Source organism: Pseudophryne corroboree, chromosome 11, assembly GCF_028390025.1.
Source record: "Pseudophryne corroboree isolate aPseCor3 chromosome 11, aPseCor3.hap2, whole genome shotgun sequence".
Taxonomy (NCBI): Eukaryota; Metazoa; Chordata; class Amphibia; order Anura; family Myobatrachidae; genus Pseudophryne; species Pseudophryne corroboree.
The window spans coordinates 54,889,359-54,915,357 of NC_086454.1; positions in this window are offsets into that span (position 1 = coordinate 54,889,359).

Genomic DNA, 25,999 nt, shown 5'->3' on the forward strand with positions numbered 1-25,999 from the left:
AACAAAAATAACACCTACATACTAAATGGGGCAAAATTAGGGGATTCTTTACTGGACAAAGCAGCAGTACCCAAAGTAGGATTGCAGAAAGAAGGCTAACAAGGTATTAGCATGTATAAAACGGAGAATTGATGCAAGGGATGAGAGTGTTATATTCCCATTATATAAATCCCTAGTGAGTTCACATCTTGAATACTGTGCACCATTTTGGGAACCATACTACAAAAAGTACAGTATATCCTGGAACTAGAAAAGGCTCAGAGGTGGGCGACCAAACTAATTAAGTGGATGTTGACGCTGGAATATGAGGAAAAGCTTGCAAGACTAGGCATGTTTACACTGGAAAAGAGGAGACTAAGGGGTTAATTCAAACCTGATCACTAGGCTGCGCATGCGTATGCACCGCAATGTGCAGGTGCATCGCACGGGTACAAAGTGGATCGTTGCTCAGCGATGGGTTTGTGTGAAGAATCCATTCGCACTGGCGATCACAAGGAGTTTGACATGAAGAGGGCGTTTGTGGGTGTCAACTGACCGTTTTCTTGGAGTATTTGGAAAAACACAGGCGTGTCCAAGCATTTGCAAGGCAGGTGTCTGACGTCAATTCCAGTCCCAAACAGGCTGATGTAATCGCAGTGGCTGAGTAAGTCCTGGGCTGCACAGAGACTGCACAAAATCAGTTTGTACAGCTCTGCTACACATGCGTTCGCACACTTGCACAGCTAAAATACACTCCCCCTGTAGATGGCGACTATCTAATCACAGCAGTACAAAAATCACCTGGAAGTGATCAGGTCTGAATTAGCCCCTATGTTACTATGGGGCTAATTCAGACATGATTGCTAGCAGGCAATTTTTGTACTGCTGCGATCAGATAGTCACCGCCCACAGGGGGAATGTATTTTAAATGTGTAGAAGAGCTGTACAAACTGATTTTGTGCAGTCTCTGCGCAGCCCAGGACTTACTTGATGCGATCACATCAGCCTGTTCGGGACCGTAATTAACGCCAGACACTCGCCCTGAAAACGCTTGGACACGCCTGCGTTTTTCCAAACACTCCCAGAAAACGGTCAGTTGACACCCACAAACACCCTCTTCCTGCCAATCTCCTTGTGATCGCCTGTGCAAATGGATTCCTCGCACAAACCCATCGCTGAGCGGCGATCCGCTTTGAACCCGTGCGACGCACCTGCACATTGCGGTGCATACGCATCAGTTTAGACCTGATTGCCCTCTGTGCGAAAATGCAGCCTAGCGATCAGGTCTGAATTACCCCAATGTTACTAATGCTGCATTCAGATCGCAAATGCCGGATCCCACCCGGTAAGAGAAACGTGTCCTTACCGGGTGGGATCCGGCATTTGCGCTCCTTTGCTGGTTTTCCGACCCGGCAATATACCGGGTCAGTTGCTATAGCAGCGGGGGGCGCAGCAGCAGCAGGGGCGGGGGTGGAGGCGGCGCTGGGACAAGAGCTCATCTCCTGCGCCGCCTCTCCCTATGCTGTGAATGGGAGCCGTGTCGCATCGGAACGGCTCCCATTCACACTGCACCTGACCCGGCGTTCAACCCGGTAATAACCCTTCTTTTTTACCGGGTTGAATTACCGGGTCAGGCGACCCTCTAATTCACCAAAGGAGCTTTCACCTCGCACACTGACCCATTTCGACATGGCAATATGCCGTGTCGATACCGGGTTATTTGTGCGATGTGAAAGGGGTATAAGTGACATGGCAACATCTCCTACTTCATTTTCTCTGGCAACTACCGGAGAAAATTAGATTTTCTAAACAAATACAGTATATGTCTATATGTCTGCCATATTATTCCAGGGGTGCCCTGTCTGAACCCGCTCATCTTTAGTAGATATATCTTCTAGTGTACGCTATGTACTCAGCATTAGAGAGAGGTTCTTCTCAATTATTTCATGTTAGGGACTCAAATGAATGGCTCCAATTAATCAACCTTAATTTTGATTTATTATTAATGTTCCACATTTTGGGATTATTTATAAGATGCACATTTGTTGTACAGGGTTCTTTACCTTTAATTTGTAAATGTTTTCTCATTAATAATTATACAATGTAAGGGCTGTGTAGGGTTATCGCAAGACCTCGCTGTGTTAGAAGAACAGAGTTTCAGTGATCTTGCATTGCATCAGCTTTCCATTGCACTGCAGCACTAGATAGGCCAGGAGCTCCTGTGAGGCACAGTTACTGAATAAGGGCCCAGTATGGAGTCTCATGGTAGCTTACAGCCAGGAAGATGTCTGACTTGCCAGGCTGAGGCATGCTGTTGGCATAGAGGTTAGCCAGTGCTGTTTCTTGCGGCGGGCGAGCCATGCTGCTCTTTGCTTCCCCCCTTCTCCCTCTTCCCGAGTACCCAGCTCAGGGGGAGGAGTTTTGCAGAATGACACGGTTGCGTTGTGACATCATGACGCAATCGCGTCATTCTGTGAAACTTCGCCCCCTGAGCTGGGTACTCAGGAAGCTACGATGGAGAGGCGGGCCGAAGAGCGGGAAGAACCTCTTCAAACGTAAGTTTCTCTCTCTCCCCCCCCCCTCTTCTGCCACCTGCTGTAATGTGTAAAATGGGGACACTTTCCTGCCGTAATGTGTAAAATGGGGACACTTGCCTGCCTAATGTGTAAAATGGGGGTACTTGCCTGCCTAATGTGTAAAATGGGGACACTTGCCTGCCGTATTGTGTAAAATGGGGACGTCACAACGCAATCGTGTCATTCCACGAAACTCCGCCCCCCAAGCTGGGTACTCGGGAAGAGGGAGAAGGGGGAACCAAGCTACAGGAAGGGCCAGCGCGACGAGGGAGAGGCGGGCCGAAGAGCGGGAGGAACCTCTTCAAACGTAAGTTTCTCTCTCTCTCTACCCCCCCTCCTCTGCCACCTACCGTAATGTGTAAAATTGGGACAACGTGCCTGCCGTATTGTGTAAAATGGGGACTTTTGCCAGCAATAGTGTAAAATGGGGACACTTGCCTGCCGTAATGTGTAAAATGGGGACACTTGCCTGCCATAATGTGTAAAATGGGGACACTTGCCTGCCATAATGTGTAAAATGGGGATTTAATGTATCAAGGGCATTGCAGTGTATGGCATAATATCATTTTTTAAAATTTTTTCCTGTGGTCGCCATGATCTGTTGGTGCAAGGTCAAAAACTGGGGTGTAAGGTAGTCTTTTCAGACGAGGCCATGCCCATTTTTATGAGACCATGCCAATTTTATTGAGGCCATGCCCCCTTGCCTGGAGCACATTTTATTTTATGTCAATGGGGGGTGGGGGTGGGGGGATTTTTAAATCTTGCACTGGGAGCCAAATTGCCTAGAAACAGCTCTGAGGTTAGCATTGCCTCCTCCCATGGTTCTACGTGTACTATGAAATGAGTTTCAACTGTAGAGTGGTAAGCTCCACTAGGGTAGGGGCTCAATAATAAAATATTCACTGCACAGTCCTGCTTAGTACTAGAGATGAGCGCCGGAAATTTTTCGGGTTTTGTGTTTTGGTTTTGGGTTCGGTTCCGCGGCCGTGTTTTGGGTTCGACCGCGTTTTGGCAAAACCTCACCGAATTTTTTTTGTCGGATTCGGGTGTGTTTTGGATTCGGGTGTTTTTTTCCAAAAAACCTAAAAAACAGCTTAAATCATAGAATTTGGCGGTCATTTTGATCCCAAAGTATTATTAACCTCAAAAACCATAATTTCCACTCATTTTCAGTCTATTCTGAATACCTCACAATATTATTTTTAGTCCTAAAATTTGCACCGAGGTCGCTGTGTGAGTAAGATAAGCGACCCTAGTGGCCGACACAAACACCGGGCCCATCTAGGAGTGGCACTGCAGTGTCACGCAGGATGTCCCTTCCAAAAAACCCTCCCCAAACAGCACATGACGCAAAGAAAAAAAGAGGCGCAATGAGGTAGCTGTGTGAGTAAGATAAGCGACCCTAGTGGCCGACACAAACACCGGGCCCATCTAGGAGTGTCACTGCAGTGTCACGCAGGATGTCCCTTCCAAAAAACCCTCCCCAAACAGCACATGACGCAAAGAAAAAAAGAGGCGCAATGAGGTAGCTGTGTGAGTAAGATAAGCGACCCTAGTGGCCGACACAAACACCGGGCCCATCTAGGAGTGTCACTGCAGTGTCACGCAGGATGTCCCTTCCAAAAAAACCCTCCCCAAACAGCACATGACGCAAAGAAAAAAAGAGGCGCAATGAGGCAGCTGTGTGAGTAAGATAAGCGACCCTAGTGGCCGACACAAACACCGGGCCCATCTAGGAGTGGCACTGCAGTGTCACGCAGGATGTCCCTTCCAAAAAACCCTCCCCAAACAGCACATGACGCAAAGAAAAAGAAAAGAAAAAAGAGGTGCAAGATGGAATTGTCCTTGGGCCCTCCCACCCACCCTTATGTTGTATAAACAAAACAGGACATGCACACTTTAACCAACCCATCATTTCAGTGACAGGGTCTGCCACACGACTGTGACTGATATGACGGGTTGGTTTGGACCCCCCCCAAAAAAGAAGCAATTAATCTCTCCTTGCACAAACTGGCTCTACAGAGGCAAGATGTCCACCTCATCATCACCCTCCGATATATCACCGTGTACATCCCCCTCCTCACAGATTATCAATTCGTCCCCACTGGAATCCACCATCTCCGCTCCCTGTGTACTTTGTGGAGGCAATTGCTGCTGGTCAATGTCTCCGCGGAGGAATTGATTATAATTCATTTTAATGAACATCATCTTCTCCACATTTTCTGGATGTAACCTCGTACGCCGATTGCTGACAAGGTGAGCGGCGGCACTAAACACTCTTTCGGAGTACACACTTGTGGGAGGGCAACTTAGGTAGAATAAAGCCAGTTTGTGCAAGGGCCTCCAAATTGCCTCTTTTTCCTGCCAGTATAAGTACGGACTGTGTGACGTGCCTACTTGGATGCGGTCACTCATATAATCCTCCACCATTCTATCAATGTTGAGAGAATCATATGCAGTGACAGTAGACGACATGTCCGTAATCGTTGTCAGGTCCTTCAGTCCGGACCAGATGTCAGCATCAGCAGTCGCTCCAGACTGCCCTGCATCACCGCCAGCGGGTGGGCTCGGAATTCTGAGCCTTTTCCTCGCACCCCCAGTTGCGGGAGAATGTGAAGGAGGAGATGTTGACAGGTCGCGTTCCGCTTGACTTGACAATTTTGTCACCAGCAGGTCTTTCAACCCCAGCAGACTTGTGTCTGCCGGAAAGAGAGATCCAAGGTAGGCTTTAAATCTAGGATCGAGCACGGTGGCCAAAATGTAGTGCTCTGATTTCAACAGATTGACCACCCGTGAATCCTTGTTAAGCGAATTAAGGGCTCCATCCACAAGTCCCACATGCCTAGCGGAATCGCTCCGTGTTAGCTCCTCCTTCAATGTCTCCAGCTTCTTCTGCAAAAGCCTGATGAGGGGAATGACCTGACTCAGGCTGGCAGTGTCTGAACTGACTTCACGTGTGGCAAGTTCAAAGGGCATCAGAACCTTGCACAACGTTGAAATCATTCTCCACTGCGCTTGAGACAGGTGCATTCCACCTACTATATCGTGCTCAATTGTATAGGCTTGAATGGCCTTTTGCTGCTCCTCCAACCTCTGAAGCATATAGAGGGTTGAATTCCACCTCGTTACCACTTCTTGCTTCAGATGATGGCAGGGCAGGTTCAGTAGTTTTTGGTGGTGCTCCAGTCTTCTGTACGTGGTGCCTGTACGCCGAAAGTGTCCCGCAATTCTTCTGGCCACCGACAGCATCTCTTGCACGCCCCTGTCGTTTTTTAAAAAATTCTGCACCACCAAATTCAAGGTATGTGCAAAACATGGGACGTGCTGGAATTTGCCCATATTTAATGCACACACAATATTGCTGGCGTTGTCCGATGCCACAAATCCACAGGAGAGTCCAATTGGGGTAAGCCATTCCGCGATGATCTTCCTCAGTTGCCGTAAGAGGTTTTCAGCTGTGTGCGTATTCTGGAAAGCGGTGATACAAAGCGTAGCCTGCCTAGGAAAGAGTTGGCGTTTGCGAGATGCTGCTACTGGTGCCGCCGCTGCTGTTCTTGCGGCGGGAGTCCATACATCTACCCAGTGGGCTGTCACAGTCATATAGTCCTGACCCTGCCCTGCTCCACTTGTCCACATGTCCGTGGTTAAGTGGACATTGGGTACAACTGCATTTTTTAGGACACTGGTGAGTCTTTTTCTGACGTCCGTGTACATTCTCGGTATCGCCTGCCTAGAGAAGTGGAACCTAGATGGTATTTGGTAACGGGGGCACACTGCCTCAATAAATTGTCTAGTTCCCTGTGAACTAACGGCGGATACCGGACGCACGTCTAACACCAACATAGTTGTCAAGGCCTCAGTTATCCGCTTTGCAGCAGGATGACTGCTGTGATATTTCATCTTCCTCGCAAAGGACTGTTGAACAGTCAATTGCTTACTGGAAGTAGTACAAGTGGGCTTACGACTTCCCCTCTGGGATGACCATCGACTCCCAGCAGCAACAACAGCAGCGCCAGCAGCAGTAGGCGTTACACGCAAGGATGCATCGGAGGAATCCCAGGCAGGAGAGGACTCGTCAGAATTGCCAGTGACATTGCCTGCAGGACTATTGGCATTCCTGGGGAAGGAGGAAATTGACACTGAGGGAGTTGGTGGGGTGGTTTGCGTGAGCTTGGTTACAAGAGGAAGGGATTTACTGGTCAGTGGACTGCTTCCGCTGTCACCCAAAGTTTTTGAACTTGTCACTGACTTATTATGAATGCGCTGCAGGTGACGTATAAGGGAGGATGTTCCGAGGTGGTTAACGTCCTTACCCCTACTTATTACAGCTTGACAAAGGGAACACACGGCTTGACACCTGTTGTCCGCATTTCTGGTGAAATACTTCCACACCAAAGAGCTGATTTTTTTGGTATTTTCACCAGGCATGTCAACGGCCATATTCCTACCACGGACAACAGGTGTCTCCCCGGGTGCCTGACTTAAACAAACCACCTCACCATCAGAATCCTCCTGGTCAATTTCCTCCCCAGCGCCAGCAACACCCATATCCTCCTCATCCTGGTGTACTTCAACACTGACATCTTCAATCTGACTATCAGGAACTGGACTGCGGGTGCTCCTTCCATCACTTGCAGGGGGCGTGCAAATGGTGGAAGGCGCATGCTCTTCACGTCCAGTGTTGGGAAGGTCAGGCATCGCAACCGACACAATTGGAGTCGGACTCTCCTTGTGGATTTGGGATTTCGAAGAACGCACAGTTCTTTGCGGTGCTACTGCTTTTGCCAGCTTTAGTCTTTTCATTTTTCTAGCGAGAGGCTGAGTGCTTCCATCCTCATGTGAAGCTGAACCACTAGCCATGAACATAGGCCAGGGCCTCAGCCGTTCCTTGCCACTCCGTGTGGTAAATGGCATATTGGCAAGTTTACGCTTCTCCTCCGACAATTTTATTTTAGGTTTTGGAGTCCTTTTTTTACTGATATTTGGTGTTTTGGATTTGACATGCTCTGTACTATGACATTGGGCATCGGCCTTGGCAGACGACGTTGCTGGCATTTCATCGTCTCGGCCATGACTAGTGGCAGCAGCTTCAGCACGAGGTGGAAGTGGATCTTGATCTTTCCCTAATTTTGGAACCTCAACATTTTTGTTCTCCATATTTTAATAGGCACAACTAAAAGGCACCTCAGGTAAACAATGGAGATGGATGGATTGGATACTAGTATACAATTATGGACGGGCTGCCGAGTGCCGACACAGAGGTAGCCACAGCCGTGAACTACCGCACTGTACTGTGTCTGCTGCTAATATAGACTGGTTGATAAAGAGATAGTATACTCGTAACTAGTATGTATGAATAAAGAAAGAAAAAAAAACCACGGTTAGGTGGTATATACAATTATGGACGGGCTGCCGAGTGCCGACACAGAGGTAGCCACAGCCGTGAACTACCGCACTGTACTGTGTCTGCTGCTAATATATAGACTGGTTGATAAAGAGATAGTATACTCATAACTAGTATGTATGTATAAAGAAAGAAAAAAAAACCACGGTTAGGTGGTATATACAATTATGGACGGGCTGCCGAGTGCCGACACAGAGGTAGCCACAGCCGTGAACTACCGCACTGTACTGTGTCTGCTGCTAATATAGACTAGTTGATAAAGAGATAGTATACTCGTAACTAGTATGTATGTATAAAGAAAGAAAAAAAAACCACGGTTAGGTGGTATATACAATTATGGACGGGCTGCCGAGTGCCGACACAGAGGTAGCCACAGCCGTGAACTACCGCACTGTACTGTGTCTGCTGCTAATATAGACTAGTTGATAAAGAGATAGTATACTCGTAACTAGTATGTATGTATAAAGAAAGAAAAAAAAACCACGGTTAGGTGGTATATACAATTATGGACGGGCTGCCGAGTGCCGACACAGAGGTAGCCACAGCCGTGAACTACCGCACTGTACTGTGTCTGCTGCTAATATATAGACTGGTTGATAAAGAGATAGTATACTCGTAACTAGTATGTATGTATAAAGAAAGAAAAAAAAAACCACGGTTAGGTGGTATATACAATTATGGACGGGCTGCCGAGTGCCGACACAGAGGTAGCCACAGCCGTGAACTACCGCACTGTACTGTGTCTGCTGCTAATATATAGACTGGTTGATAAAGAGATAGTATACTCGTAACTAGTATGTATGTATAAAGAAAGAAAAAAAAACCACGGTTAGGTGGTATATACAATTATGGACGGGCTGCCGAGTGCCGACACAGAGGTAGCCACAGCCGTGAACTACCGCACTGTACTGTGTCTGCTGCTAATATAGACTGGTTGATAAAGAGATAGTATACTCGTAACTAGTATGACTATAAAGAAAGAAAAAAAAACCACGGTTAGGTGGTATATACAATTATGGACGGGCTGCCGAGTGCCGACACAGAGGTAGCCACAGCCGTGAACTACCGCACTGTACTGTGTCTGCTGCTAATATAGACTGGTTGATAAAGAGATAGTATACTACTAATATTATATATACTGGTGGTCAGGTCACTGGTCACTAGTCACACTGGCAGTGGCACTCCTGCAGCAAAAGTGTGCACTGTTTAATTTTAATATAATATTATGTACTCCTGGCTCCTGCTATAACCTATAACTGGCACTGCAGTGCTCCCCAGTCTCCCCCACAATTATAAGCTGTGTGAGCTGAGCACAGTCAGATATATATATACATTGATGCAGCACACTGGGCTGAGCAGTGCACACAGATATGGTATGTGACTGAGTCACTGTGTGTATCGTTTTTTTCAGGCAGAGAACGGATATATTAAATAAAACAAACAACTGCACTGTCTGGTGGTCACTGTGGTCGTCAGTCACTAAACTCTGCACTCTCTTCTACAGTATCACAGCCTCAGGTCAATCTCTCTCTCTCAACCCTAATCTAAATGGAGAGGACGCCAGCCACGTCCTCTCCCTATCAATCTCAATGCATGTGTGAAAATGGCGGCGACGCGCGGCTCCTTATATAGAATCCGAGTCTCGCGAGAATCCGACAGCGTCATGATGACGTTCGGGCGCGCTCGGGTTAACCGAGCAAGGCGGGAGGATCCGAGTCTGCTCGGACCCGTGAAAAAAACATGAAGTTCGTGCGGGTTCGGATTCAGAGAAACCGAACCCGCTCATCTCTACTTAGTACTGTATCAAACCCACCCACACACCAACTTTCCCGATCTGGGACTGCTGTGGGGGCTCAGGAGGGGCTGCTAAAACATCTAAGTGGCTGCTTTATTTAAAAATAAAATATGAATAAATAAACAAGACACACAGGTATGCTCACATGCGTGTAACCGGGAACTGTGAATAATGAAAATAAGGCATTTGCCACAAAATATGTAAATAAAAATGCAATGAAAAAATTGAAAAAAAGAAACCCACGAGATTTTCACAAAATAAGTCTCCAGACTCCGTGTAGGGGAAAATATCCAATCTTGATCCTATGGTATACACCATATACTATATTTGCATCCCAGCAGTAAATCCGAGATTATCTTAATCCCTAAACATGGAGAAGGAAGTAGAAATTTGGAGGCTTTGGACCCTAGTTGATGTGGTAATTATATATTTACTTGGTTAAAGTCCTTTCTGTTCCACACCAATATAGGAGTGGAGGTGAAAGCCTGTGTGTTGTTCCTGATTGTGTGTGCCTCTCTAATTTTGAATCACCTTCTTGACATTGGCCTCTTCATCTTGCCTCTTCTCATAATGTGAAAGTCATCAAATATGGAGGTGGTATGTTTGTAGCTAGCTATGATTCGGAGAACTTAGCAAGCTTTTTCCATGGGGACCACCTATTGCTGAAATGATTGGTTTATTAAACTGTGCATGTCCTGTTTAAACAACTTTTTTTCTCTGCATGATGTGCTCTTTGGGGCCTAGTTTTTAAAACTGCCATCCTGTCTGCCACTGCAGTGCCGCTCCTAGATGGACCAGGTGTTTGTGCCGCCCACTTGTGTTGCTTAGCTTAATCATTCAGTTACCTCGGTGCAACCTTTTGTCCTAAAAACAATATTGTGAAGTGTTCAGAATAAACTGGAAATTAGTGGAAATTAATGTTATTGAGGTTAATAAAATTGTAGGATCAAAAATACCCCCAAATTCTGTGATTTTAGCTGTTTTTATGTTTTTTTCAAAAAATCCAGATTCAAGACCAAAACCGAAAGGGCGGTTTTGGCAAAACCAATCCAGATCCAAAACACGAATGGAGATCCAGATCCAAAACCAAATCCCAAAACCCGAAAAGTGTCCGGCACACATCTCTAATAGCAACCAATCATCTTCGTATCATTTTATGGAATAAATGTAATAATTGCTACCTCAATGCTGATTGGTTGCTATGGGCAACTTGTCCACTTTTTCACTGCTTTAAAAATAAACCCCTGTGTCACCTTGTCACACACATAATAATGAGATATGTGGTAGATGGGACAGGAATCTGTTAGAAGTGGAGAGTGCTACTGCACAGTCTCCAACAAAATGGCTGTTCATGGAAAACTTTGTTTCCTAACCAAGATGGCCACTGATAGTTATGTGCTAATGTGTGGTGCCATCTTGCCAATGTGTATGAGTGACTGGTGGAGGATGGACGTAACTTCATCTCACTATGGAGTTTATTCATGAAGCAGTGAAAATTGTGGAGAAGTGAGCCAGTGGAGAAGTTGCCTATGGCAACCAATCAGCTGCTAGTTATAATTTGATAGAATGCATTTGTTAAATGTTACTTCAACACTGATTGGTTGCCATGGGCAACTTCTCCACAGGCTCACTTCTCCACTCTTTTCACTGCTTCATGACTAGATCCATAAATCTGCCGTTCCTGAATTCTGCAACTATACCTAAGAGAGGACCGCACCGGCGGGTGAGCTGTCTGCACCGCTGCTCCGCTACAGGCTCTGCTCCATCATTGAACCAATTAGCAGTAGCAGGTCTTGCCACGGGCAAGCAGGCTTAGTTTTTGCCCGGGGCACCACTGTTCCGAGGGTGCTGCCACTGCAAGATCCGCTACTGGTGCCGTGCCGTGCGCAATGACGTCAGGCGCACCGCACTTCATTGTGGGAGCGGATATAGATGCTAGAGGTCATAATTGACCTCTTGTGTCTGTGCGGTGCTGTGGGAGAGACGTCATGACGTCTCTCCCATAGATTCGTGGAGCGGCCCCGGTGGCTGGAGACGGAAGACAGCAGTGGTTGGGAAGCAGGAGCGGGGCTGGTGATTATTTATTTATTTGGGTAAGCGGCGCTACTAGGGGCATTAATACTGGGGGCACAGCTACTATGGGCAAAACTAATGGGGGCACAACTACTGAGGGCATATTACTGGGGCAAAACTACTGGAGGCACAACTACAGGGGGCACAGCTACTGAGGGCACAGCTACAGGGGTAAAACTACTGGGAGCACAGCTACACGGGGCACAACTCTACAGGGAGCAAAACTACAGGGCGCATAACTGTGACCACGCCCCTTCCCCATCAAACCACGCCCCTATTTTTGCCATGCACCTACGACACGCACTAACCCTGTTTTACCGGGGAGGGGGGGGGGGGGGGGCTGCCAATTAATGCAACAGTGATTACAGCTGTACTTTCACAAATAAACCACAGAGCTTGGTTAGGTTACCTGACTGGACATTGCCTAAACAATAACCTCTGGTGTTTTCTTTCAGTACTCTGCTCAGCCACAAAACTACACACTTATCCCCAACAAAATCCAAGTGTAGCTAAGGGCAGGAAAATAAAGCAAGGCCCAAGTTGAACAGGGAAACAATACTCTTGGAGATTCGGACTGAGAAACACAATGAAAAACAATCCTGGTGCAAGTAAACTAATGCAGACACATTAGATATGTGACCGCTCATTAAGTGTGAGTCTGTGACACTCACAGGCAAATGAGGGCCAGGAGTCTATAAGTGAGAAAAAGATAAGTAATTAGAGGCAAACAACAGTCTGAGACTAAAGGCAGCACGGCATATTATTATTATCCCTTATTTTTCCAACATTGTACAGGTATGTAGTGCTTATAGAAAATGCTTAATCCATGTCTCCCAATGGAATACATACTAAATGCCGGTGGTTGGGATGCCGGGCAGTCACATGACCGACCGCGGCATTCCGGCACTAAGGATCTTGACATGTGAGTAAGTATTTCTGCAAATCTACAGTATAGTACATTTTCAACATGTTAAATTAATGACTTGTAAGAATTATATGAATTAGGAGTACCAGTTTCCTATCCTTCAAATACCTCTAATGCCAGATGCCAAGCATTGTGAACCGTGATCTGCTTTCTTCATCTTACAGCCAGTATTGTGTAAGTGCCAAGTTACAACTGTCCACTGTTCGGTGTAAACCGCCTCTGGCATTATGAAGCAAAGTCTTGTTTATCTTGGAATGGCAAATGAGCTCCGTCCAAGCAGGACATACGTTTTACCTGGGACGGAGCCAGAAACAAGCTGAGCACTCATTACTCAATTACTTCATCTGTGCAATATAAGTGAAAATCCAGCTGCTTCAATCAATTCAACGACCTCTCTGAAAGCAGAAGCTGGGTCACGTTTCTTTATACTTCCTACAGAATTCATAAAGTAACAGCAAATGTTTTTACGGAATTTTTTTTTTTTTTTTTGCATTATTATAATAGTCTCAGTTTAATTGTAATACATACGAATTACTGGTGGCTGGGTTGCCGGCCGTCAGTATGCCGGCAGCGGCATCCCAGCCACCAGTATACCGGAGGCAGGACAAGCGCTAGTAAGCCACTTGTGGGCTCGCCGTGCTCACCATGCTGCGGGCACGGTGACTTGCTGCGTTCGGCAAAGGTTACATTCTCCCCCTATGGGTGTCCTGGATGGGTTGGGGCTGGGTGAAAGGCGGTGGGGATTCTGGCGCTCAGCATACAGACCCCAGGATCCCGACCGCAGAATGCCGGTGGGGGGGGGGGGGGGGGGGAGCAAGCAAAACAAAGCTCCTTGTGGGCTCGGTAGCTCGCTGCGCTTGACACAGGCTCAATTCTCACTCTATGGGTGTCGTGGGAATAGTTCCTGTTAGTTGACATGCTGACTATAGGCCTTTTGATCTCTCTGGATCCTGGTGTCGGCATGGTGATTACTGGGATCCCAAGCGCCGGTCACATGACCGGATCCCGTCGTGGACACCCACAGAGGGAGAGAAGCCTTTGCCATCTGTATTCCAATGCCAGGATTTCACCGCGAATGAGGATTCCAGCGTATTGTGACAGCCGGGATACTGAGTAGCGGTATGCTAACCACTTCACTACATTAAATCATACAGGCGCTGTGGCTAATCAAAAGCACAGAAAGTGGACGATTTCTAAAGGGAAGCTATTGCAGGAGGCAACAAACATGGAATATCACTTGTGGAACCCTCCTCTCCTGTCCCGTAGCCGGCAGCAGCATTGTTAGCACTCTGTCTGAGCGCTAGAGACTCTGGCAACTTTGGGGCAGGGTAGCCGACTTTCTGGCTACCCCCAATCTGTGAGACTGCCCACTTGTGCTCTGTAAGTGGGCGGCCGTAGGGGCCTCTGGCACTGCAGGAGACTTGACCACCATGCCAGGGAGTCGGGACTGGCACCTGATTTTTGTGGCCCTGCCGACCATTCCGGGAGTGTAGGCAAGTATGCTTAGAGGCTTGATAAAAAGGCAGCCTATCTCCAGTGATAACACCCGTTATCACTGTATATAGAAGTCTACCTGGTAATCCCAATCTTTGACTTGCTCTCCCTATTGAATATTTCCATAATCTACCTCGGGAAAACAGTGCTGTACACTAAGGGTAACATTTACTAAGCAGTGATAAGAGCGGAGAAGTGAGCCAGTGAAGAAGTTGCCCCATCAACCAATCAGCAGCTCTGTATAATTTTATAGTATGCAAATTATAGATGTTACTTCAGTGCTGATTGGTTGCCATGGGCACTTCTCCACTGGCTCACTTCTCCGCTCTTATCACTGCTTAGTAAATGCACCCCCAAGTGTTGGTTGCATGATTTGACTGATGAAGGCATGGTAAACTGGACCATCCCCTGCCTCTTAATGGGGCAGATGTACTAACCCTAGGAGAGTTATAAAGTAGAGAATTAGCTCCTAACTGTCATTTTTAAACCACAGCCTGCAACATGGCAGTTAGGAGCTGATTGGCTGGTACTTTATCTCTTTCCACCTTATCTCTCTCTAATAAACCCCAAAGTATCAGCTCTTGTCATTTTTCAAACGCAGCTTGTAACATAACAGTTGGAATTGGGCACTTTATCTCTTTCCACTTAATTACTATTCAAGGCTTAGTACATCTCCCCCACAGTGTCTTAGTCGGGGACTTAGGAACACTGAGCAGGGGTGTATCTAGAGAGGAGGGGACCCGTGTGCAGTCTCCGGGAGTGGGCTCCCTCCTCTCCCGTCCTGTAGCCGGCAGCAGCACTGTTAGCACTATGTCTGAGCATAAGAGACTCTGGCACAGTGCCAGAGTCAACAGCGCATGCACAAGTCTCCCAAAAAATGGCGCAGCTGCATTTTTTTGGAGACCTGCGCATGCGCTGTAGACTCTGCCACTGTGCCAGAGTCTCTAGGGCTCACACAGAGCACTAACAGCGCTGCTGCGGCTGCCAGCAACAGGACTCGGGAGAAGAAGGGACCCACACCCGGACATCAGAAAGGTAAGTATAGTAGAAATGGGTGCAGTGTGTGCGGGGGGGGGGGGGGCTCCTCTGGACCCAGGGGCCTGTGTGCACCGCACACACTGCACCCATTATAGATATGCCAGTGACACGGAGATAGGGAAACAGCACAAAAGTACATTGGAAAGGAGATACTGCCCTGAGGCAAAGTGCACGGAACCATAACTAGGGGTGTACAAGTGGCACCGTCGCTGCCCCATGGATAGAACGGCACCTGGAAGCCAGTATCGCTGCAGCAGTGCCACTGGGAATATGCTTTTAACTCTCTGGGCAGGCACCCTGTAGTCTATGCAGCCAAAGCATCCCCAGTATGTTCTAGGGGTATACGGTTAGCATACCACTTGTCGGGATCCAGGCTGCCACAATACCGATGCCGGGATCCCGATGGGGGCACCATACCACTCTATGGGTGTCAACGACCGAGTCTGCATTGTGGCTAGTGCAGCAAGCCCACAGGGGGCTTTGTTGCGCTCGCCCCCCTGCTCGCTTTCTACCGCTTGGGATACCGTCAGTGGCGGTTCTTGCCATGGGAAAGTGGTACTTTTGCCCGGGGCGCCGCCTTCCGGAGGGCGCCGGCCCATCCGGAGGGCGCCGCACCAGGGCAAGATCCGCCACTGTGCCCCCCGCAGTGCCCTGCTGTCCCCCCCGCTTTAAAGGGAACTAGACGCGTAGCGTCTAGTTTCCCTTCATTGAGAGGACCTTAGTTGTGCGGTGCGCGATAACGTCATCGCACACCGCACAGCAAAGGTCCTCTACATGAAGGGAAACTAGACGCTACGGTCTAGTTTCCCTTCATGGAGAGGATCTTTGCTGTGCGATGCGCAATGATGTCATCGCGCACCGCACAGCATAGTGGCACAGACACTAGGGGTCATAATTGACCTCTAGTGTCTATGCTGTTCTATGGGAGAGACGTAATAACGTCTCTCCCATAGATCGAAGAGAGGAGAGGAGAAGAGCGGCACCGCCGGCGGAGGGGGTCTTCAGCGGTCTGGATCAGGAACGGGGATGGTAAGTGTACTTTTTTTTATTTCATTTTTTCCTCCAGCATCGTGACCACGCCCCCATTTGAAGCCACGCCCCTATATTTTGCCCAGGGCGCCACAAGGCTAAGAACCGGCGCTGGATGCCGTGCGGGGGTAAATCTTACCAAACCCGTTCTAGGCAGTGCTCCAATACCCAGTACCGGCAGTCCCACCCCCTCCCTCTGTGACATCATGGTGAGGCAGGTCCTGCAGAGGGTGCCCTGTTACGCTGCTGAGAGTGCACATTAAGAAAACCCTTTGTACGGTTAATATAACAGACACATGACACAATATTAAAACATGGTGACCCAAAGTAAATGTAGATATGCCGTATGTAGAGTAGATCTAGATATATGTAGAGTAGAGTAGATCTATATGTTTGGGGAAGTTCTGGGAACGAGGGACTAACATAAAATACTGGAGTATCTTTGGGCAGAATACCTTGTGACAAAGAAGGTTTTGTGAGAAGTTAACGTCTGTCACAATGACACAACAAATATACCGTGTAACAGCATAAGTAATACAATTTGTGTAAAAACTGTTACTGCAGTGCTGAGAAGCTCTGTTGAATTGATTTACAATCCTGCATTGCCTTTCGCATGAAAAATGCATAATTTATTGTGTGGAACACTGGACAGATTACCACCTGAAAGGAAGTCGGCAGAAAACAAGCATTTGTCATAGAAACACAGAAAAATACCCTGGCACTGTATTTTTCCCAGAAGAACTATTGAAGTGATGTGTTTATGAAACTCTAAGTAGATTTTTATCTCTGCAGCAGAATTCAAAAGGAAACAACATTCTGCGGGAAGCAGGGATGTCACTTACCCCAGTGACACCCGGTGTGGCGTTGAAGGAACTACTGTATGTTCACGCCACAAAAGGGGGTTTGGTTTAGCAGGAGTGGCGTGGCTTAGCAGGAGTAGCGTGGCTTTGCACCCCAACCCCCATTTTTCATCACTACAGGGGTCCCATCACTGTAATGTTACAGTGTAGCACCTGACTCCTGTCACTGAGCAGCAGCCAGCATTTTAGTGTCACCCCTTGGCGGGTGACACCAGGGAGCGGCCCACATGCCACGCACTCCCCTAGCGACGCCCCTGGTGGGAGATGTATTAAGCCTTAGAGAGTGAAAAAGTATCAGCCAATCAGCTCCTAACTGCAATGTTACATGCTGTTAGGAGCTGATTGGTGTATACTTTATTTCTCTCTACTTTATCACTCTCCAAGGCATAGTACATCTGCTTCCCTGTGTAAGCTGTTATTGTAGAAATATACCTCACTAAGGAAAATGGCAAAAAGCAAAACAGAATATTGCCTAAGGTATGTAGGGTACAATATCCAACGTTCCAAAGAGTGGGGCTAGCATTTATCAAGAACATTTTATAAAATGATAGGTAAAAGCTGATTGGCTGTTGTGAGCAACTTCTTACACTAGAAAATGTGATACATGTTCCCCATAGTGATGGGGTGCAAGTACTACAGTACATACTAGGCCACTCTCCCAGAATGGCTGGGATGCTCCCAAAAAGCTGGATTCCACAACCCACTCATACTCCCCCCTCCTGCAACTGCTTGCTTCACCCTGCAGGTGTCCACAAAAGTGGTCAGTATCGGGGGGGGAGGGTGCAATGACCAATTCACGCTGATTCTCATGATTGTAGTCCCCCTTATTGTGTGTGTGTGGGGGGGGGGGGGGGGGGGGAGTTGCGATGATGCGATTGTGCATCCATGCAGCCACACATCACCCACTGTGATGATGCCACGCCCCCTTTTGTGCCGACTCGGCTGCCCCCTTTCAGCCAGAAAGTTGGTAAGTATGAAGTACTGCATTTGTAAAGAGACCATCTGATAGCTAGCATGGGGCCTGACTCAGATCCCGTTTCTTCTTCTGTAGTAGTCAAAAATTACCAATGTTCTGTACTTTGCACATGTGCATTACGGGTCCTGCATCGTCGGAAGCTGAGCAGCTGTAGATGTCAAGTGATTGACAGTTTGCAGCCATTTAGGGGTGGGGAGGAGGGCGGTGATGGCCTCCGTTTCCCAAAATGGATGCATGCTGCCTCCATTTTGTGGGAGGACCGAGGGCAGGATCTCCATCTTTCGATGGAGATTTCCTGGCTTCTTGGAAAGAGCTGCGGCGGCTAGCTTGCGTGACCCCATGAGTCACTCAGCAAGCCGATGAACTCACAAGTGATCCGATGCTGTGTCCCTGGACATAGCAATGGATCACAAATGCAAGGAGGCTTCTACTTATACCAGACGCCTCTCTGCTACATTACCATATCTGTGCATCACACTCCAACCACACCTGATACAGGCCTATTGTGCACTGCAAGGTGAGCACAGGATTTGTTCTTGGATGGTTCAAATCTTTTACTTAGTCAAAAGTGTAGTAGTCATTTACTAATAATATAACATTATAACAACAGTGTAAATGTAATGTAATGTAATCTGATGTGCGGTACAGGAGAAAGTGTCCAGTTACTTACCTGAATGAAGTTACTCCTTTGCAGAGCAGGTGCTGTCTGGTCAGATAAATCCATGGCGCAATACAATTGTGCTCTTCCCTGCAAAGTTCTACAGTATCTCCTGAGTCTTTATAGCTTGCTTCTGCTTCTTTTAAGTACTATCTAACTCTGGCATTCCCAACCACGGTCCTCAAGGCACACCAACAGTGCAGGTTTTAGTGATATCCAGGCTGCTGCACAGATGGTTAAATCAAAATAACTGAGCTACTAATTAAGTCACCTGTGCTGAAGGCTGGATATCACTAAGACCAGGACTGTTAGTGTGCCTTGAGGACCGTGGTTGGGAATGCCTGATCTAACTCATACTTGCCTACCTGACCCTCTCCATGAGGGAGAAAATGCTCTGTTCCTGGACTTTCCTGGTAATGTATGATTGCCATCACCTGTGGTGAAACACCTTTCTTATCCATTAACTAGCTCACCACAGGTGATGGCAATCATACATTACCAGGAAAGTCCAGGAAAAGAGCATTTTCTCCCTCATGGAGAGGGTCAGGTAGGCAAGTATGATCTAACTTACATTTTAGTATATTGATATGGATCACAGGTTCTCAAACTCGGTCCTCAGGACCCCACACGGTGCATGTTTTGCAGGTCTCCTCACAGAATCACAAGTGACATAATTAACTCCACCTGCTGACCTTTTAAAATGTGTCAGTGAGTAATTAATACACCTGTGCACCTGCTGGGTTACCTGCAAAACATGCACTGTGTGGGGTCCTGAGGACCGAGTTTGAGAACCACTGAGATGAACATTACTGACAATAATTATATTCCTTTGTGATAAAATACATTTAAGCTGTATTTAAAATATTATTCTCATTTTCAAAAATCTGTTCAATTCAGAGAGGCCACACCCCTGTGATATTGTCACACCCCCTGAATGTATGCATGCACAGAAATGGGATGCCATGGCCGAATTATAGCCCCAGTCTGTCCCTGATTCATTATCTACTTTTTGCAAATGATCAAGTTAAGATTAAAGAGTTTAGCATTTCATACAATTTTTACAAAATGGTGCAGGAATCTCTCAGGCGTTACCTGTCACAAGCTTTCTGTGTACGTTATGTAGGACAGATGACGAAGACTAGAGGGCTTACATAAATACCAGGGGGTAGGATGAACTTTAGAGACAAACACAAGTACACATACATAGACAGAAGCCTGTTTTCTATAAAGTGTCTTTTTATATATTGCAACCCATTAGTGCCGTTAAATAGTCCCCGAGGAGATCTAAACACCACAACTGTTTATAAATCCAGGTCTATTAAGGCAAAAATAAATATCTATTTTGCTTAAGTCATCATATCTCACTAATGTATAACACATTCATTTTATTTATTTACAACTTTAAATTTCACTCAAAATTGCAGATTTATTTACAGTATCCCTTGCTTCCTAACAAATGGTCTTTTATGTTCATTTTTACGTGTGTTAGCTCTCTGAGAGAACATGTGCTGTTTAGCTTGGAGGCGTGTGTTTTACTTAACTAGTTGAAAGGTGGAAAACAGGCCACCAGGTAATGAATAGGATGTTATACTGAAGGTACAGTATCTGTACTTAAAAGAAAAAACGGTATGCAGTTAAATTCCCGACTGCGGGATCCTAGCAGTCTAAGGTGGTCATTCCGAGTTGATCGCTAGCTGCATTTGTTCGCAGCGCAGCGATCAGGCTAAACAACAGCAGTTCTGCGCATGCGTATGTAGCACGTATGTATGTATGTATGTAGTATGTAGTACGGGCACAACGAACGATGCAGTTTTGCACAGGGTCTAGCGATGCATTTCAGTCGCACTGGTTGCCGCAGAGTGATTGACATGAAGTGGGCGTTTCTGGGTGATAACTGACCGTTTTCAGGGAGTGTTTGGAAAAACGCAGGCGTGCCAGGGAAAATGCAGGCGTAGCTGGGCGAACGCTAGGCGGGTGTGTGACGTCAAATCCTGAACGGAATAGTCTAAAGTGATCGCAAGCGCTGAGCAGGTTTTGAGCTACACTGAAACTACACAAAAAATTTTTGCAGGTGCTCTGCGATAAAAACTTTTGCACTTCTGCTAAGCTAAAATACACTCCCAGTGGGCGGCGGCATAGCTTTTGCACAGCTGCTAAAAACTGCTAGCGAGCGATCAACTCGGAATGACCCCCTAAATCCTGATGCCAAAATCTGACAGCTATTAACATGCCGACGGTCGGAATCCCGACCACCGGCCAGAGACTCCACTTGGGTTTTGGTCCATGCCACCGCCCGAGGGCAGTCGCCACCAGGCCCAAAGCATGGTGACCACAGCGAGCCCGAGGGGACACGCTGCGCTCGAGGTCAGGATTCTGGCTGTTGAGCTTCCAGCATTTGTATTTCGACCCCCAGGATCCCGTCAGTCGGGAAATCATACTGATCCCGAAAAAACTATTTGGTCAGCCTCCAAATACCTTGTTCTTGTCTGATTGACATGATTGTGTTTATAAAAAGTGAGAGAGAGAAAAAATGAAAAATAGATATGTTGTGCATAATTAAATATTTTTCCTTTTTTAGTAGAAGAATAGTCATCATCTTCATTACAGTGTACAAAATGGCTGTAGGACCCTTTATCATGGTCTTCTAACCATGTGAAATAATTGAAGTCAGTACCCAGGAGCAACAGTGCTGGGTGTCCCCCCGCATGTCAGAGTAATGGATTGTAGATGTGCGATTTTTCGCACATCTACGATCCATGCTGATTTAGGCCCAGAGCTTGAGAGATGCAGGTAGGCTGAGCTGAAGAGGCTCAGGTAGGCTGAGCTGGAGAGGTGCAGGAGTCCTGAGCAGCAGAGATGGAGTAGGACTAAGCAGGAGATTTGCATGGGGGCTGAGCTAAAAAAAACACAGGGTGCTGAACTGGAAAGATGCAGGGGGGTGAGCTAGAAAGATGCAGGGGGGTGAGCTAGAAAGATGCAGGGGGGGGGGGTGAGCTAGAAAGATGCAGGGTGAGTGAGATGGAGAAAAGTGGAGCGGTAGCAAGAGAGACACATGGGCCTGAGTTGTAGAGATGCAGGGGGGCTGAGCCAGGAGGCACAGGAGCATGTTCCTATAGAGACACAGGGAGGATGGTGTTGGAGGAATGCAGGGGGCATGGTCCTGGATAGAAACATGGAGGATAGTGCTAGAGAGAACCTGGAGCATGATTCTGGAAATACCCAAGTGCATGGTTGTGAAGAGATGCAGGGGCATGGTCCTGGAGAGACAAAGGGACATGGTCCTGGAGAGACAAAGGGGCATGGTCCTGGAGAGACAAAGGGGCATGGTCCTGGAGAGACAAAGGGGTGGTGTTGGATAGATGCGGGTGGGAAGAGGGGGGAATACACATTTTGACCTGCCCCAAAACTACTATTACTAAGTATTATCTGGTTGAACCTCTCTACCTCATAATCTCCTATATCCATACTGAATACCGATTAAGACATTGTCTTCCTAAAAGGCTCAATTTGTTCAGTAGTTCCATGTTGCAGAGAAACAACTATATAGGTAAGTAGAGATGTGCACCGGACACTTTTTCGGGTTTCAGTTTTGGATCTGGATCTCATTTCATGTTTTGGGATTGGATTGGTTTTGCCAAAACCACCCTTTCGGGTTTTGGTTTTGGATCTGGATTTTTAAAAAACAAACAAACATAAAAACAGCACTGCTAAGAAGTGACAAAAATTGTTTGAGGGGATCCCATTAAAAAACAAACTCAGAGGAGTGGCAGAGAAATAATTAAGAGTGACACTGATGACATAGGCCAAATTGTTCCTTTTGAGTGCCCTAACGTTGTAGTCTCAGCTCATAGCAGAAGTTGTGGCAGGTAGGCCTTGATGCCACCATTCAGAAGCAATACTCACCACCTGATTACCTGGTGTAGGCTGGTTCATATATCCAGTCCAGGTTTTGCAGTCTTGCAGTATGCTGAGGTTCACAACCAAGCAATCAGCCCACCTGTGAGCTGGAATAAAGCTTTGCTGCAAACAGAACACAGTGCTCCTGACGCCGGACAAGCTGGCCAGGCGATAGGCCGCAGTGGAGATTAGCATTAGGGTGCCAGGGCCTGGAAAGTCCACAGATGTTATGCATACTGGCTGTTTTACTTTGTATGGCATTTGTGAACCGCGGTGATACCAGACTTGATATTTGCTGTGTGGTGGCTGCTAAACGGCAGTGGATAAACAATCCACTGTTTCACCATACTACTGGATGTGATTCTTCCCAAGTTGTCACAAAGCGTTAAAAAAGCATCTAAAATGTTTATCATGCTATCATATCCCATAAAGCTTTGGTGGACTTAAGCGGCCTCCAGGCCATTCACTTCAAATATTAGATGAGTTCCAACCTCCTCTCTAGGACTATTTGGAGTATTTGAGTTCACTGCGCAATTTCAGGCAAACCTTAAGTACTGACTCACATTTCTGGATGCAGTCATACAGTCTACAAAGTGTACTTGAATTGCGCTTGGCGGATATATCCACAGTGCACATAGGGGGTAATTCAGACTGGCGATTGCAGTCTGAATTACTATGCGCAGTGTGCACACGCGGCGTGCACACTGCATGTACAGCCAGTGAGATGCTATCAGCATCACACTGGTGCGATCACCTCTGCCTGATTGACAGGCAAAGGCGGTCGCGGGGTGGGAAGGGGTGTGCAAACTGCGCTAGAACGCCATTGGCGGTGTGTGGTCCGGACAATGGAGGCATGTCCAAACCGTTGGGGGGGGGGGGGGGCGGGCCGCGGCGGCTGCGTGACATCACACGCAGCAGTTGCAGCCCGGAATTTGACAAGTAGCTCCCTGCCAGAGCGCAGGAACTGCGCAGGCAGGGAGCTACTTGTCAAGTACAAAAGCATCGCCGCTGTGTGATGCTTTTGTACTTGTGTGTGGGGGGTAGGGCCTGACATGCGGAGCGAACTAGCCCTGTGCTGGGCGTCCCCCGCATATCAGAGTAAATGATCGTAGATATGCTAAACTTAGCACATCTACAATCAACTCTGAATAAACCCCCATGGGGGGTCATTCTGAGTTGCTCGCTCATTATTTTTTTCTCGCAACGGAGCGATTAGTCGCTAATGCGCATGCGCAATGTCCGCAGTGCGACTGCGCCAAGTAAATTTGCTATGCAGTATTTTACTCACGGCATTACGAGGTTTTTTCTTCGTTCTGGTGATCGTAATGTGATTGACAGGAAGTGGGTGTTTCTGGGCGGAAACAGGCCGTTTTATGGGAGTGTGCGGAAAAAGGTATCCGGACTCCAGGTCGACAGCACAAAGGTCGACACACTTTAGGTCGATGCCAATTGGTCGACACACCTTAGGTCGACATGGGCAACAGGTCGACATGGACAAAAGGTCGACAGGAACAAGGTCGACATGGAAAAAGGTCGACAAGCACTGAACTGATCGCAGATGTCGAGTAAGTCTGGAACTACTCAGAAACTGCTAAGAAGTGTCTATTCGCAATTTTGAGAATCTTTCGTTAGCAATTTTGCTAAGCTAAGATTCACTCCCAGTAGGTGGTGGCTTAGCGTGTGCAATGCTGCTAAAAATAAGAATTTACTTACCGATAATTCTATTTCTCGTAGTCCGTAGTGGATGCTGGGACTCCGTCAGGACCATGGGGAATAGCTGCTCCGCAGGAGACTGGGCACAAAAGTAAAAGCTTTAGTACTACCTGGTGTGCACTGGCTCCTCCCCCTATGACCCTCCTCCAAGCCTCAGTTAAGATACTGTGCCCGGACGAGCGTACACAATAAGGAAGGATTTTGAATCCCGGGTAAGACTCATACCAGGCCAGCCACACCAATCACACCGTATAACTTGTGATCTAAACCCAGTTAACAGCATGATAACATGAGGAGCCTCCAGAAAAGATGGCTCACTACAACAAAACCCGAATTTTGGCAACAATAACTATGTACAAGTATTGCAGACAATCCGCACTTGGGATGGGCGCCCAGCATCCACTACGGACTACGAGAAATAGAATTATCGGTAAGTAAATTCTTATTTTCTCTGACGTCCTTGTGGATGCTGGGACTCCGTCAGGACCATGGGGATTATACCAAAGCTCCCAAACGGGCGGGAGAGTGCGGATGACTCTGCAGCACCGAATGAGAGAACTCCAGGTCCTCCTCAGCCAGGGTATCAAATTTGTAGAATTTTACAAACGTGTTTTCCCCTGACCATGTAGCTGCTCGGCAAAGTTGTAAAGCCGAGACCCCTCGGGCAGCCGCCCAAGATGAGCCCACCTTCCTGGTGGAATGGGCATTTACAGATTTTGGCTGTGGCAGGCCTGCCACAGAATGTGCAAGCTGAATTGTACTACAAATCCAACGAGCAATAGTCTGCTTAGAAGCAGGAGCACCCAGCTTGTTGGGTGCATACAGGATAAACAGCGAGTCAGATTTTCTGACTCCAGCCGTCCTGGAAACATATATTTTCAGGGCCCTGACTACATCCAGCAACTTGGAGTCCTCCAAGTCCCTAGTAGCCGCAGGTACCACAATAGGCTGGTTCAGGTGAAAGGCTGAAACCACCTTAGGAAGAAATTGAGGACGAGTCCTCAATTCTGCCCTATCCGAATGAAATATCAGGTAAGGGCTTTTATAGGATAAAGCCGCCAATTCTGATACGCGCCTGGCTGAAGCCAGGGCCAACAGCATTACCACTTTCCATGTGAGATACTTCAAGTCCACTGTGGCAAGTGGTTCAAACCAATGTGATTTTAGGAATCCCAAAACCACATTGAGATCCCAGGGTGCCACTGGAGGCACAAAGGGAGGCTGTATATGCAGTACCCCCTTGACAAACGTCTGGACTTCAGGAACTGAAGCCAATTCTTTCTGGAAGAAAATCGACAAGGCCGAAATTTGAACCTTAATGGACCCTAATTTTAGGCCCATGGACAGTCCTGTTTGCAGGAAATGCAGGAAACGACCTAGTTGAAATTCCTCTGTCGGTGCCTTCCTGGCCTCGCACCACGCAACATATTTTCGCCAAATACGGTGATAATGTTGTGCGGTTACATCCTTCCTGGCTTTGATCAGGGTAGGGATGACTTCCTCCGGAATGCCTTTTTCCTTCAGGATCCGGCGTTCAACTGCCATGCCGTCAAACGCAGCCGCGGTAAGTCTTGGAACAGAC